Genomic DNA, 13218 nt, shown 5'->3' on the forward strand with positions numbered 1-13218 from the left:
ATGTACGAGACATCATAAAGAAAGCAAGCACGGGGGAGGCCAGTTTTGCATTCTGCGACAGAGTGCAGAGTGTGACGAAGGAAGTGCACATTCGGGGCAGGGAGAGATGAGCAGTCAGGGTGTGACCGAAAGGCGAGCACGTCGAAGATGTGTAAGAGTTTCGAGAATGTTTCATAACATTCCTAACAGGCGGCCTTCCGATCTACAGAAGTTTAAAAGGCGGAGTAATCCCGCAAAACATGCATCAGCCAAGTAACTGCACTCGTCCATATAACGTTGGTGGGATGATTGGAAAGCTGTTATTTTCCGATCGTTAGAGTTAGAATTTTGTAAAAAATCTCTTATGGAAAACTGACGTCTGAGAAATCTGTCAGATACATCTGAAGTGGAATCAGACGCAGTAATTAGTAACTATGAAACACGCAGCACGTGAATGACGCAAGCATCACGCGGAGAGGGTGGGACGCTCCCGAGTAGAGAGTCGGCTGTGGGCGACGAGGGAAGGCGGACGTCTCGACCGTGTAGATTACACAGGAGTTGTATAGCGTGCGCGTGCTACAGATGCCGAAGTAAGTGACCGAATAGCTATTAGCTTTCAGATTCAGTTCAGGATCGCAGTCATCTTTAAAGCGTATTTTGAATGTTTGAATAGTGTGTTTTGAGAAGAAACTGCACACTGAAGGATCCGTGACCTTCCTGATCAAATAAGTACACTTTGGATATGCGCTTTGCCTTGAATCGTAGATTTTTTCGGTGATGTTACCGGAGACGACTCGACGGTCGCGGTATAGTGTTCTGAGTGAATGCGTAACATTCTGCTTATGCAGTCAAGGTGTGCAGTGAAACGTGCAATGTTAGGTATAATATTACAATAACTGCATTATAAGTTCCGCGCAGCTCGGAAAGTACCTTTACTGAGTGTAAAGAGTGCAAGTCAGATGAAGCCTGCATTCTCTGTAAGAATCAAATTTCCATGTATTCCGTAACTTCATCGTGAATACGAAGGGAGTGAATTTTCTGAGCTTATGATTTTCCGTGAGGACACTTTGGGCTGTGGTGTAAGACACAGACTATGTCAATGTGCGAATATTACGCATAGAATGACGTTAAGATACCACCACATCCCCATAATAAATTGTCAACAGCAACATTTTGTTTTGCCGGCCGCTGCGGTCGAGAGGGTCTAGGCGCATCGGCCTAGCGGTTCTAGGCGCTTCAGTCTGGAACCGCGCGACCGCTACGGTCACAGGTTCGAATCCTGCCTCGGACATCGATGTGTGTGATGTCCTTAGGTTAGTGAGGTTTAAGTAGTTCTAAGTTCTAGGGGACTGATGAGCTCAGATGTTAAGTTCCATAGTGCTCAGAGCCACTTGAACCATTTTTCTAGGCGCTTCAGTCCGGAACCACGCTGATGCTACGGTCGCAGGTTCGAATTTTGCCTCGGGCATGGATGTGTGTGACGCCCTTAGGTTAGTTAGGTTTAAGTAGTTCTAAGTCTAGGGGACTGATGACAGCGATATCAAGTCCCATAGAGCTTAGAGCCATTTGAACCATTTTAATCAATTTGTTCTGGTAATGCTGGTACGATTAACAATCCCCTTTGCTGGCGTAAATTCATTTCAGCTTTTTTACGTAATGTAACGGTTTCAAGCAGAGACAGAGATTATCTTGCGGAGTTCGAGTAATAAGGCAATAATGTAGGTTCACAAGATGAACTGCAGATCGGCGGTCAACAGCTGAAATGTTACGGCGAGCCACTACACAAGTTCGTTCCTGACCTCAGCCTCAGGCACCAGCGGCACAAGCAGCCGTGCCATTGGACTAACAAGAGCATTACTGCAACATCGTAAATATTCTTGTAAAGTCGTACAATGGTGTTTTCAATTGCAGCGAGATCCTTGTCTAGATTGATGAAAAACCGATAGGCCAACCTCGCCTCAGAGTGCAAACAACAAGTATCTACAATCATTTTTGGCTGTAATTACACTTCTTGTTGCCCACACAAAGATTTTGTTCCAATACGAGGGTCGACTACCCTAGTTCGATATTTATGGTCGTGAACACCGGAAAAATAATACACACGTAGTGAAAGAAAAACCAGCGCGATCACCGGATCTTACTCGTATAAATATTTTCTCGTTGGATGATATTTAGCCGTCGGCGTATAAGATTCCTGTATAAATAGAGGAGGAAATGGTTTGATAGAGTCCTACCTGCCCGCCACATTCTACAAGGGACAATGGGGATGGAGAGTATGGCAAATTCTAAACACCAGGTCACATTCAACAAGTCACGAACTTCAGTTGTTACAGTAGGATAACTGTTTTGGTAAACAAATTATGGAATACTAATTTTAAAACAAATTATTTAATACTAATTTTCGACAGCTAGTTCTTGAACCCAAATTACTCAGTCATCTGTATAATTTTGACTTATGATTTGGGACATGATTTATATAAGCGAATGTGGCTGATGATACGTTTACTCTGATCCTGTAGTCAATACCAAAGGAAAATTTTTACTACCACTGTTCGTTACTGATCCATTTGCAGAGCTGGCTCCTCTCCAGTCTACAATTGACTACCAACAAGTGGATGAACCGAGCATTATAAAGTGAGTTTCAAAAAGGTTCATTCGATTTCACAAGACGTCTTCTACATGAATCAAAACAGAAACTTGACGTAAATTACACATAGAATAATAAATTTCTTTATTTTTTTATTTTCAAAAAACGCTACCTGATTGTACACGAGTACATCTTTTACATAAATGAGCATCTACATTTTACAGTTACGTTTAGGATCAAAATCTTCATTTACCTTTAACAACCATCTCCATCGGACGCCGATAAACACTCAATGTACAGTAAAATTCATCACATACTTTTACAAGTATACCTGGAGGTAGTTCTTTCACTGCTATTGTTATTCGGGGTCGCAGTTCGCTAAAAACTGTTAGAAGGGAGGTGCATACACAAAGAAGGAACCATATCGTTGTGCATAAAATGCAGGATCCCCTGCTACTACTACAGGACAGTCCACAGTAGGTTAGCGTTCGCTACACTGATTAAGAAACCGACTTACACTTTTGAAGTTTGCAGTGAAAACCTAAACAATTTTACTACAAAGAAATAATTCAGTAGCTAGCGATATACTGAACAAAGAGTGGTAGTAAGACTTGAGAAGTGTGGGAACAGCGCATGCAGATATATATCTACACTAGAGCGTCATTGGTATTACAGATGTAGGTGTTCAAGGAGCGTCACCTAGAGAGGTCTAATAGTACTAAGGCGCTGCACTAGCATACGACAGATCGATGATTAATTCCCTGCGCAACCATCCCGAGTGAGGTTTTCAGCGGTTTACCTAAACTGCTTAAGGCAAAGGGCGGGAAGTCCGTTGCTCCAAAAGGAGCACAGTCGAATTCCGAACCGGAGCTTATTTTCGGTCTGTAATAAACTCGGCATCCATGGAACGATATAATCTTAGTTTCTAATCCTTCCTCCATTCCTTGAAGCAATCACCGATCCACCAAATCTGCATTGTATCAATAGTACATCACTGCTGGAAGAAAAGTATACCAACTTAGTTATACAAACCGGCATGAGTTGACAAACAATCGAAGGTTGATCTGACTGCCGATTTCAGTATAATCATTGTTATACGAGAAGAACAACATTTTTTCAAGAGTCTTTAGACTTTTTGATACGACTTACGGTGATTTTCTTTCCTGTGCAGATATTTTTTAGTTATTTTACTTTTTTTCGCAATAGCACTTACATCCAGTGTCCTCGACTATTTGCAAGACATATTCCAGTCTATTTCTTCCACTAATATTTTTACTATCGATTGCTCTCTGAAGTACTATGCTGGTGCTTCACACATAAACTTATGTCCTATTATCCTGGATTACTCCTAGTCAGTGTTTCCAGCACAGCACGTTGCTCACTGATTCTGCTGATAATCTACTCGTTTGTCACATATCAACTGCATGTAATATTCTGCGAATTTCTGTAACAACTAACATCAAATTCATCACTTGTTATCCATTTTTTCCACCGTATTTCTTCCATACAGTGTTATATAGATATATATTCTCAGAAATTTCTTCGTCATATTATGGTCTACATCTGATACTAGTACATTTCTTTCAACAAGGAGGCCTCCTTCTGTCTGCGCTTGTCTGCTTTATATCTTCCTTGCTTCTTCCGCCATGTGTCAAAGATGACACAATTTCTGCATTTCGCCTGCCATGTCCCGAACTTTGTTGTTACGTTCATCGTTAATCTCTTTTCTACTATTCCTCGCTGCTTTCATCATTCATTGTTTTGCTCTTAGCCCACATTCTGTGTTCATTAGAATGTTCATTCAACTCAACGGGTTCTGTATTTTGCGCCAAATTCACTGAGGTTTTCAATGTTGAAAGAGTACGACTGAGTCGTTGACATACTCCTGTAGATATCAGTGTCAGCAGAGGTTGAATTGTTCGAGAGTCAGATCGGTCCCCAAGGATTCAGATGAACTTAATAAAAAAAATAAAAAAATGTTGCGCAACCGATAACTAACAGAACAGCTGTAGCCCTAGCAAATACGGCACATGGTTCTTGTACGTCAGAAAAGATAACAAACGCAGTGTGAAGTGAAATAGTTGTCCATACTGATATCCGTTTATTACGAAGTTAGCTACCAACATTCGTGAATAATAATTTCTTACAGAATCAGTTCCATCGGAAGCAGTGCAGAAAATAAGAAAATTATGAATTGTTGACATAGGTGAACACAAATATAACACTTGAATACCTCGGCAAAGACTAAATAATTCAGACGGAACTAAACGCGTTTCTGAGCAGGAACTACGACCTCCCTCTTTTCCCTACAGAGGAAGCCATTAACCAGTATGTCTCAGAATTGAAGTTCTGGCACAAATAAACAAAAATTATTTTTCAGTCATATTTTGCGTACCACTCAACGTCATGGTGTAGATCACAGAATTCTACTTTGAAGGTAAAATCTGATGGTATTAACTGTATACCACTAGTAACAGCGTATGGGTTAAAATATGTATAGGATGTCACTGCAGTAGTAACACAAAACTCTGGTAAAGAAAAAACACAGCTTGTTCCCCTGATAATACTTGTGACTTAGACAAATGATTCTGTGAAAATATTAAAAAAACAATTCTAGAACTGTTATATTTGCTGATGGAGCGTTATATGAACAAGAAACCCAAATCTCTACGTATTAGACACAGCAAATGAAACAGCTGTGACAGATAACAAACGGCTGACGGAAATCTCCTACTATCTTGATCTCACATAAATTTAGACTTTGAACAAATATAGATGACTACCGATACAATAACTACACATTCTGGCATCACAAAAACGATTAACAATATGCAGCCTAGGGTCTAGATAGAAAACAAGTTGAAGAACTCCAGTATGTTGATTAGATAACGAAGACCCTCAGTATGCAATGTTTTTCACTCGTTAGAATCCGTCAACTGTGTCGACGCAGAAACAGTTGTGCTGACTTATTTACACGCATTCTCTCCCTGTTGGCCTCTAGGATTTATTCTAAGGTAAAGGAACAAAATTTAATATTTATTTTACAAAATTCAGGAACGACAGCTTGTGTAGTACGTATAACCAGTGATCTAACACAGATTCTTTCTTTTTATTTAATGTAGTCTTTGATTAATTGTGAAAATCAATTTCAAAATTAAATGTGTCTCGCACTTCATAAACACTAACCAGTTTCTTCGTTCTTTTACGTCCCTTTTACATGGATAAGAATATGGTTCTTTATTACCACTGCAAGATCTTTAGCAAGTTACCTGAATACTTAAGAGAAGAAATCGGGAACCTCCACTAACTGAATTCAACATTTAAAACACATTAGGTATTTCCGCAACTTATTTACTTACCTGGATTTGAGAACTGAAAATTCATGTAAGAAGCATTGTAATTAGGTCCACCCAATCTTAGTAGGTGATTTTAATGTTTTTATACCTTATAGTGTACTCACGCAATTGTTCAGAAATTGTGGCTAGTAAAAAGCAGTTATATCGTATAATATTTGGAAGAGTGGCCTTTTTCGGAGTAGTCTTTCAGCTAAAATTGTTATTTTTTAAGCTGTAAAGTCAACAGTATTTTAATTATAGTTAATTGATAATACAACCTATTGTTCTTTAAAACTTCTCCTTTTTGGAAATGTGCATGTCGATTCGTTCCTTATAATTTATAATTTATAATTCTTCTAGTGGTGTTATGCTAGAGTACAATTTCTTATATATGAATCAGTTACTAAACAAATTAGTTAATGAATAAACTGATGAATTAATGAAAACGTTACTCAATTTTGAAGTTGATAATCTGTATGAAAAGAGATACATCACGTTCATTACTGGAGTCTTTTAGTGTATCAAAATTGCTATTAAAATCAGGGAAGAGTAACTGTCAGTCTTTACTTGGGTACATACTGAAGATGCTATGATTTAATTACAAGTTATTGCTGTCAAATTATGTTTATATTCGATGTAATTAATTGAAAACTTTAATTTTTTAGGAACATATCGAAATAAATATCAGCAGAATATTCACAGTTTTCTATTTAATTTGAATGAGAACCGCTCTTCTTAGGGACGGCGAGAAATCCACTTAATCATATTGTTCTACTGTCAGTTCTGTGAGCTTAACCCACAGAAATGAAATGTCCTGACGTTTTTTCGTAGTTGGAAATGTCAAGTTCTGATGAGCATAGAGCACGTACGCGGCCTTTAATGTGTCCTTATATGATCTCAGATTCGTAACGTTTAATGAACAGTGCTCTTTGATGTATAGAGCCAAACCTACTCATACTTTTCGGACGTAATAACTGACGTTCCACAGGCTCTCCCGCACAGATCGACACTATCTGCCTAGGGGGCACTTACACAGTACTGAGGAAACTGCTGCCAGAATATAGGTTACGCTCCACTGAGCACATCAACTCCTCATAAACAGCACGAAACAGTGCTCAAGATGTGAAGCTAATGAGAATCCAGCGGGAACTTAGCCTTGTAAAGTGGAAGCTGTGTACACAATGAACGGGTCCGAAATATTCTCTACTACAAAAAACAATAGACAGTGCTGATTCTACAGCTGTTTGTTAAGTCACATGGCTCAGTTAAGCGGGTAAAACATTCTTTTTACTGGTGACAGTAACATTTTTAACATAGATTAAACGCCAGAACTCCTAGCACAGAAAAGAATGAAACTCTCATTTATACGCATAATTGGTCATGATGCAACTTGTCCTGAACATTAAGAAAAAAAATCTGCATGAATTTCTGATTAAAGGGGTAAAATAATTGTGTAAAACTAATTGTGGGTGAAAATTTCTTAGACTGTATAACAAAAATGAATCTTTTGAGAATTAACATTGACTGTCACTTGCAGTGCAATGGACATACAAGTGCACTAACAAAAAAAGTCATCAGCATGCTTGCCTGTAATCGGTGTGCAACTGACAATGCCTTACAGGTACATGCTATTCCTACATGCACTCTGTCTTTAGCGATCGAGTGTCTTTCTTATAGCCTTATGTAAAAAAGATTGCAACAGTCTTAAAACTACAGAATACGGCCATTAGAATCCATATACATTATACGAGGGCAGTTCAATAAGTAATGCAACACATTTTTCTTCTCGGCCAATTTTGGTTGAAAAAATCGGAAATTTCTTGTGGAATATTTTCAAACATTCCCGCTTCGTCTCGTATAATTTCATTGACTTCCGACAGGTGGCAGCGCTGTACGGAGCTGTTAAAATGGCGTCTGTAACGGATGTGCGTTGCAAACAACGGGCAGTGATCGAGTTTCTTTTGGCGGAAAACCAGGGCATCTCAGATATTCATAGGCGCTTGCAGAATGTCTACGGTGATCTGGCAGAGGACAAAAGCACGGTGAGTCGTTGGGCAAAGCGTGTGTCATCATCGCCGCAAGGTCAAGCAAGACTGTCTGATCTCCCGAGTGCGGGCCGGCCGTGCACAGCTGTGACTCCTGCAATGGCGGAGCGTGCGAACACACTCGTTCGAGATGATCAACGGATCACCATCAAACAACTCAGTGCTCAACTTGACATCTCTGTCGGTAGTGCTGTCACAATTGTTCACCAGTTGGGATATTCAAAGGTTTGTTCCCGCTGGGTCCCTCGTTGTCTAACCGAACACCATAAAGAGCAAAGGAGAACCATCTGTGCGGAATTGCTTGCTCGTCATGTGGCTGACGGTGACAATTTCTTGTCAAAGATTGTTACAGGCGATGAAACATGGGTTCATCACTTCGAACCTGAAACAAAACGGCAATTAATGGAGTGGCGCCACACCCACTCCCCTACCAAGAAAAAGTTTAAAGCCATACCCTCAGCCGGTAAAGTCATGGTTACAGTCTTCTGGGACGCTGAAGGGGTTATTCTGTTCGATGTCCTTCCCCATGGTCAAACGATCAACTCTGAAGTGTATTGTGCTACTCTTCAGAAATTGAAGAAACGACTTTAGCGTGTTCGTAGGCACAAAAGTCTGAACGAACTTCTCCTTCTCCATGACAACGCAAGACCTCACACAAGTCGTCGCACCCGAGAGGAGCTCACAAAACTTCAGTGGACTGTTCTTCCTCATGCACCCTACAGCCCCGATCTCGCACCGTCGGATTTCCATATGTTTGGCCCAATGAAGGACGCAATCCGTGGGAGGCACTACGCAGATGATGAAGAAGTTATTGATGCAGTACGACGTTGGCTCCGACATCGACCAGTGGAATGGTACCGTGCAGGCATACAGGCCCTCATTTCAAGGTGGCGTAAGGCCGTAGCATTGAATGGAGATTACGTTGAAAAATAGTGTTGTGTAGCTAAAAGATTGGGGAATAACCTGGTGTATTTCAATGCTGAATAAAACAACCCCTGTTTCAGAAAAAAACATAGATTTCCAAAACTAAGTATATTTACATCCATCTCAAAAATATTATGCCAAGTGAAACACAGAGCTGGATCAATTATATTGCACTATGTAAATACAACATAGCAGATTCCGCCATCACATAAATCACCTTTTATACGATTTTCCGTTCCCGGACTGCGACGTTACACACGATTTTGACACTCATACACTGAATTTGTCCATTTTTTTCCTTCTTTTGTAGCTATGCAACACATGAATGATGTACTGAAGTTGACTTTGCATCGTACAGCAATGATGAGAAGTTACTGAAATGCCAATAAGGTAAGTTTTAGCGCCAAGAATACGGATGCGATTGTAAACGAAATTATACGCACGCTTATTTCAACAGCAAGAATTTCAGAAGAGACTTTTACGGCAATTATTCCGAACTTTGTGTGTAACCAGCTACTTTAGTTATGCTACTGATATGCACCAATCTTGACGACATAGATTATTCATTCAGTCCGACGTCTTGCATTCTAAAGACATTACACTACTGCTATTAATATATTTTTTCGCCGTTCAGCTGTGTATAATTTAATTTTTTTTTTTTTTTTTGCAACTCTTCAGGAACTATGCTAATTGCCAAATTTTTTAAAGATGTGCGTATTTATATTGCCAGTTTGTATATATGCTTATTCTGATTTACACGAGAGTGTACATAACAATATGACGCAACACAAATCTTTTTACCTGATCCATTTCCCATGCTTATACAAATTCTATTGGTACCTTGTTTTCACGATTCCTTGCTTATTCAACATTTCATTGGGTGGCGACGTGCCCGGTAGGAAGAATCTTGCCGGTCGGTTCTCTTACCATAAGCTAAGGCCTTGCACACTTTTCTGTTTTCATACGCATGTGCGTGCAAAAACAAATGAAAGAGACATCATTTACTCTGATATGTGTCCAGCGGATCACATCCCTAGGGTGGTTCGACTGCTACAAACTGTAGCTCCAACATTTATTTCATAATAAGTACACTCCTGGAAATGGAAAAAAGAACACATTGATACCGGTGTGTCAGACCCACCATACTTGCTCCGGACTCTGCGAGAGGGCTGTACAAGCTATGATCACACGCACGGCACAGCGGACACACCTGGAACCTCGGTGTTGGCCGTCGAATGGCGCTAGCTGCGCAGCATTTGTGCACCGCCGCCGTCAGTGTCAGCCAGTTTGCCGTGGCATACGGAGCTCCATCGCAGTCTTTAACACTGGTAGCATGCCGCGACAGCGTGGACGTGAACCGTATGTGCAGTTGACGGACTTTGAGCGAGGGCGTATAGTGGGCATGCGGGAGGCCGGGTGGACGTACCGCCGAATTGCTCAACACGCGGGGCGTGAGGTCTCCACAGTACATCGATGTTGTCGCCAGTGGTCGGCGGAAGGTGCACGTGCCCGTCGACCTGGGACCGGACCGCAGCGACGCACGGATGCACGCCAAGACCGTAGGATCCTACGCAGTGCCGTAGGAGACCGCACCGCCACTTCCCAGCAAATTAGGGACACTGTTGCTCCTGGGGTATCGGCGAGGACCATTCGCAACCGTTTTCATGAAACTGGGCTACGGTCCCGCACACCGTTAGGCCATCTTCCGCTCACGCCCCAACATCGTGCACACCGCCACCAGTGGTGTAGCGACAGGCGTGAATGGAGGGACGAATGGAGACGTGTCGTCTTCAGCGATGAGAGTCGCTTCTGCCTTGGTGCCAATGATGGTCGTATGCGTGTTTGGCGTCGTGCAGGTGAGCGCCACAATCAGGACTGCATACGACCGAGGCACACAGGGCCAACACCCGGCACCATGGTGTGGGGAGCGATCTCCTACACTGGCCGTACACCACTGGTGATCGTCGAGGGGACACTGAATAGTGCACGATACATCCAAACCGTCATCGAACCCATCGTTCTACCATTCCTAGACCGGCAAGGGAACTTGCTGTTCCAACAGGACAATGCACGTCCGCATGTATCCCGTGCCACCCAACGTGCTCTAGAAGGTGTAAGTCAACTACCCTGGCCAGCAAGATCTCCGGATCTGTCCCCCATTGAGCATGTTTGGGACTGGATGAAGCGTCGTCTCACGCGGTCTGCACGTCCAGCACGAACGCTGGTCCAACTGAGGCGCCAGGTGGAAATGGCATGGCAAGCCGTTCCACAGGGCTACATCCAGCATCTCTACGATCGTCTCCAAGGGAGAATAGCAGCCTGCATTGCTGCGAAAGGTGGATATACACTGTACTAGTGCCGACATTGTGCATGCTCTGTTGCCTGTGTCTATGTGCCTGTGGTTCTGTCAGTGTGATCATGTGATGTATCTGACCCCAGGAATGTGTCAATAAAGTTTCCCCTTCCTGGGACAATGAATTCACGGTGTTCTTATTTCAATTTCCAGGAGTGTATTTGTGTACTTTGGTATATAGACTCTATATATCTTATGTTCATTTATTTCTGATGCCATTGTCTAATAAATTATCGTTACATTTGTTGTTAGATTAGTCATTCTTTGTATTATATAATGTTGCCATGTTTCATTTATACCCAGTCTTGTGCTATAGTTTGATATATATCTCTTGTACTTGATGATGTCGCTAGTTTACTTGCTTTCGCCTATGTAGATTAAGAAATCAACCTACCGTGTACTTGGCGCTTCTGATGTCTGTAATATGTACTCATGCATTTCCTGTATTTTGCAGAACCAATGTACCAAAGTCTCATTGTATTCAAACGAAACATTATGCTCATAAATAGAAGCACATGAAAGTGCAGGAACTGTAATAGAAAGTACGAGACAAGCAACTTATATGGAAGCCTAAACACCGTTGACACTTCTCACACAATTTTCTGTCACTCCTTTAATAAACATTTTCCTCTTTGTGTACTAGGTAAATTGGGCAGATTGCCTATAAAGATTTAGTATTGAGGGTATTTTTTCTACATTTTGTGTTAGGCATAAGAGTATTGTTAAATGAGTGTTTATGCCCTGAGTTGCACCAATTTTATGGAATAATGATGGAATACTGATGTTTAATGAGTGTTCGTTCCCTGAGCTGCACTTCAGTGATGAGGATTATACTGATATATTGATGATTTTTCCTTAATGATACTGTATGAAGTTAATATAGATTTTGTCTTTATTATGTCCTTTCTAGGAAAATCTGTCTTGCCTTGTGCCACATAACTGGAGGTGTTTGTAGGAGACTGTTCAAAAATGGCTCTGAGCACTATGGGACTCAACATCTTAGGTCATAAATCCCCTAGAACTTAGAACTACTTAAACCTAAGTAACCTAAGGACATCACACACACCCACGCCCGAGGCAGGATTCGAACCTGCGACCGTAGCAGTCCCGCGGTTCCGGACTGCAGCGCCAGAACCGCAAGGCCACCGCGGCCGGCTAGGAGACTGTCACAGAAGCTTTACACCTAAAAACTTTTTTTTCCACCATTCCTTAGGAGATTGCATACGATACTACCTTCTTATGTTAGCATGTATGACTGCTTTTTTTTTCAGGTTACTGATCGCATTTGCAAGTTCCACTATTGCTGCAGTTACCCTCATCCTTGCATTTTTTACCTCTTTATTTACTGTAATGAGTTACATTTTCTAGTCATTAAGCAGTATTGGTCATAATACTCCAGTCTTTATGCTTGCACATACTATAATCACATTTTTTCTTTGCTGTGGCCGTAGCAGTTCTTGACTCAAGACGAATGACGATTGACTGTTAATCATTTTCTTTACAGATAAAGTGCACTGCCCTTGTCAATCATTCCCATATCCTTCCCTGTAGATATGCGCCTTGTTAGAGATATGGGTCATTTAATAGATAGTTTTTATGAAGCCCCGAGGGTGTTGTACTACCTATAAATATTGTGTCTTTACTCACATGGTATCATACTTTGATTCTATAATTCTATTTGTCTAATAGGTATTCATAAAGGCCACACAAAGCCTTACTTTTATATAATACTGCTATTTACGCTTTTTTTCTTGAAAAAGTCATCTCGACTTATGTATTCTTATTATGACTTGTGCCAAGGCCTCTGAGTGCTATATAAAGTTATAGGTAAATGATATTTTACGATACTTTCTCAGCTTCAGTGTTTATGCTATGTAAATTCGGCCACCTTGAGCCACAAATATGTTTTCTGTCACATATTTTCTATTACGGTCAGCGTTTATTTCATGTAAAGCCAGCACTGTGAGCCTCAGAGACGATTTTTCTCACCTTTTA

Source organism: Schistocerca americana, chromosome 2 (assembly GCF_021461395.2).
Source record: "Schistocerca americana isolate TAMUIC-IGC-003095 chromosome 2, iqSchAmer2.1, whole genome shotgun sequence".
Classification (NCBI taxonomy): Eukaryota; Metazoa; Arthropoda; class Insecta; order Orthoptera; family Acrididae; genus Schistocerca; species Schistocerca americana.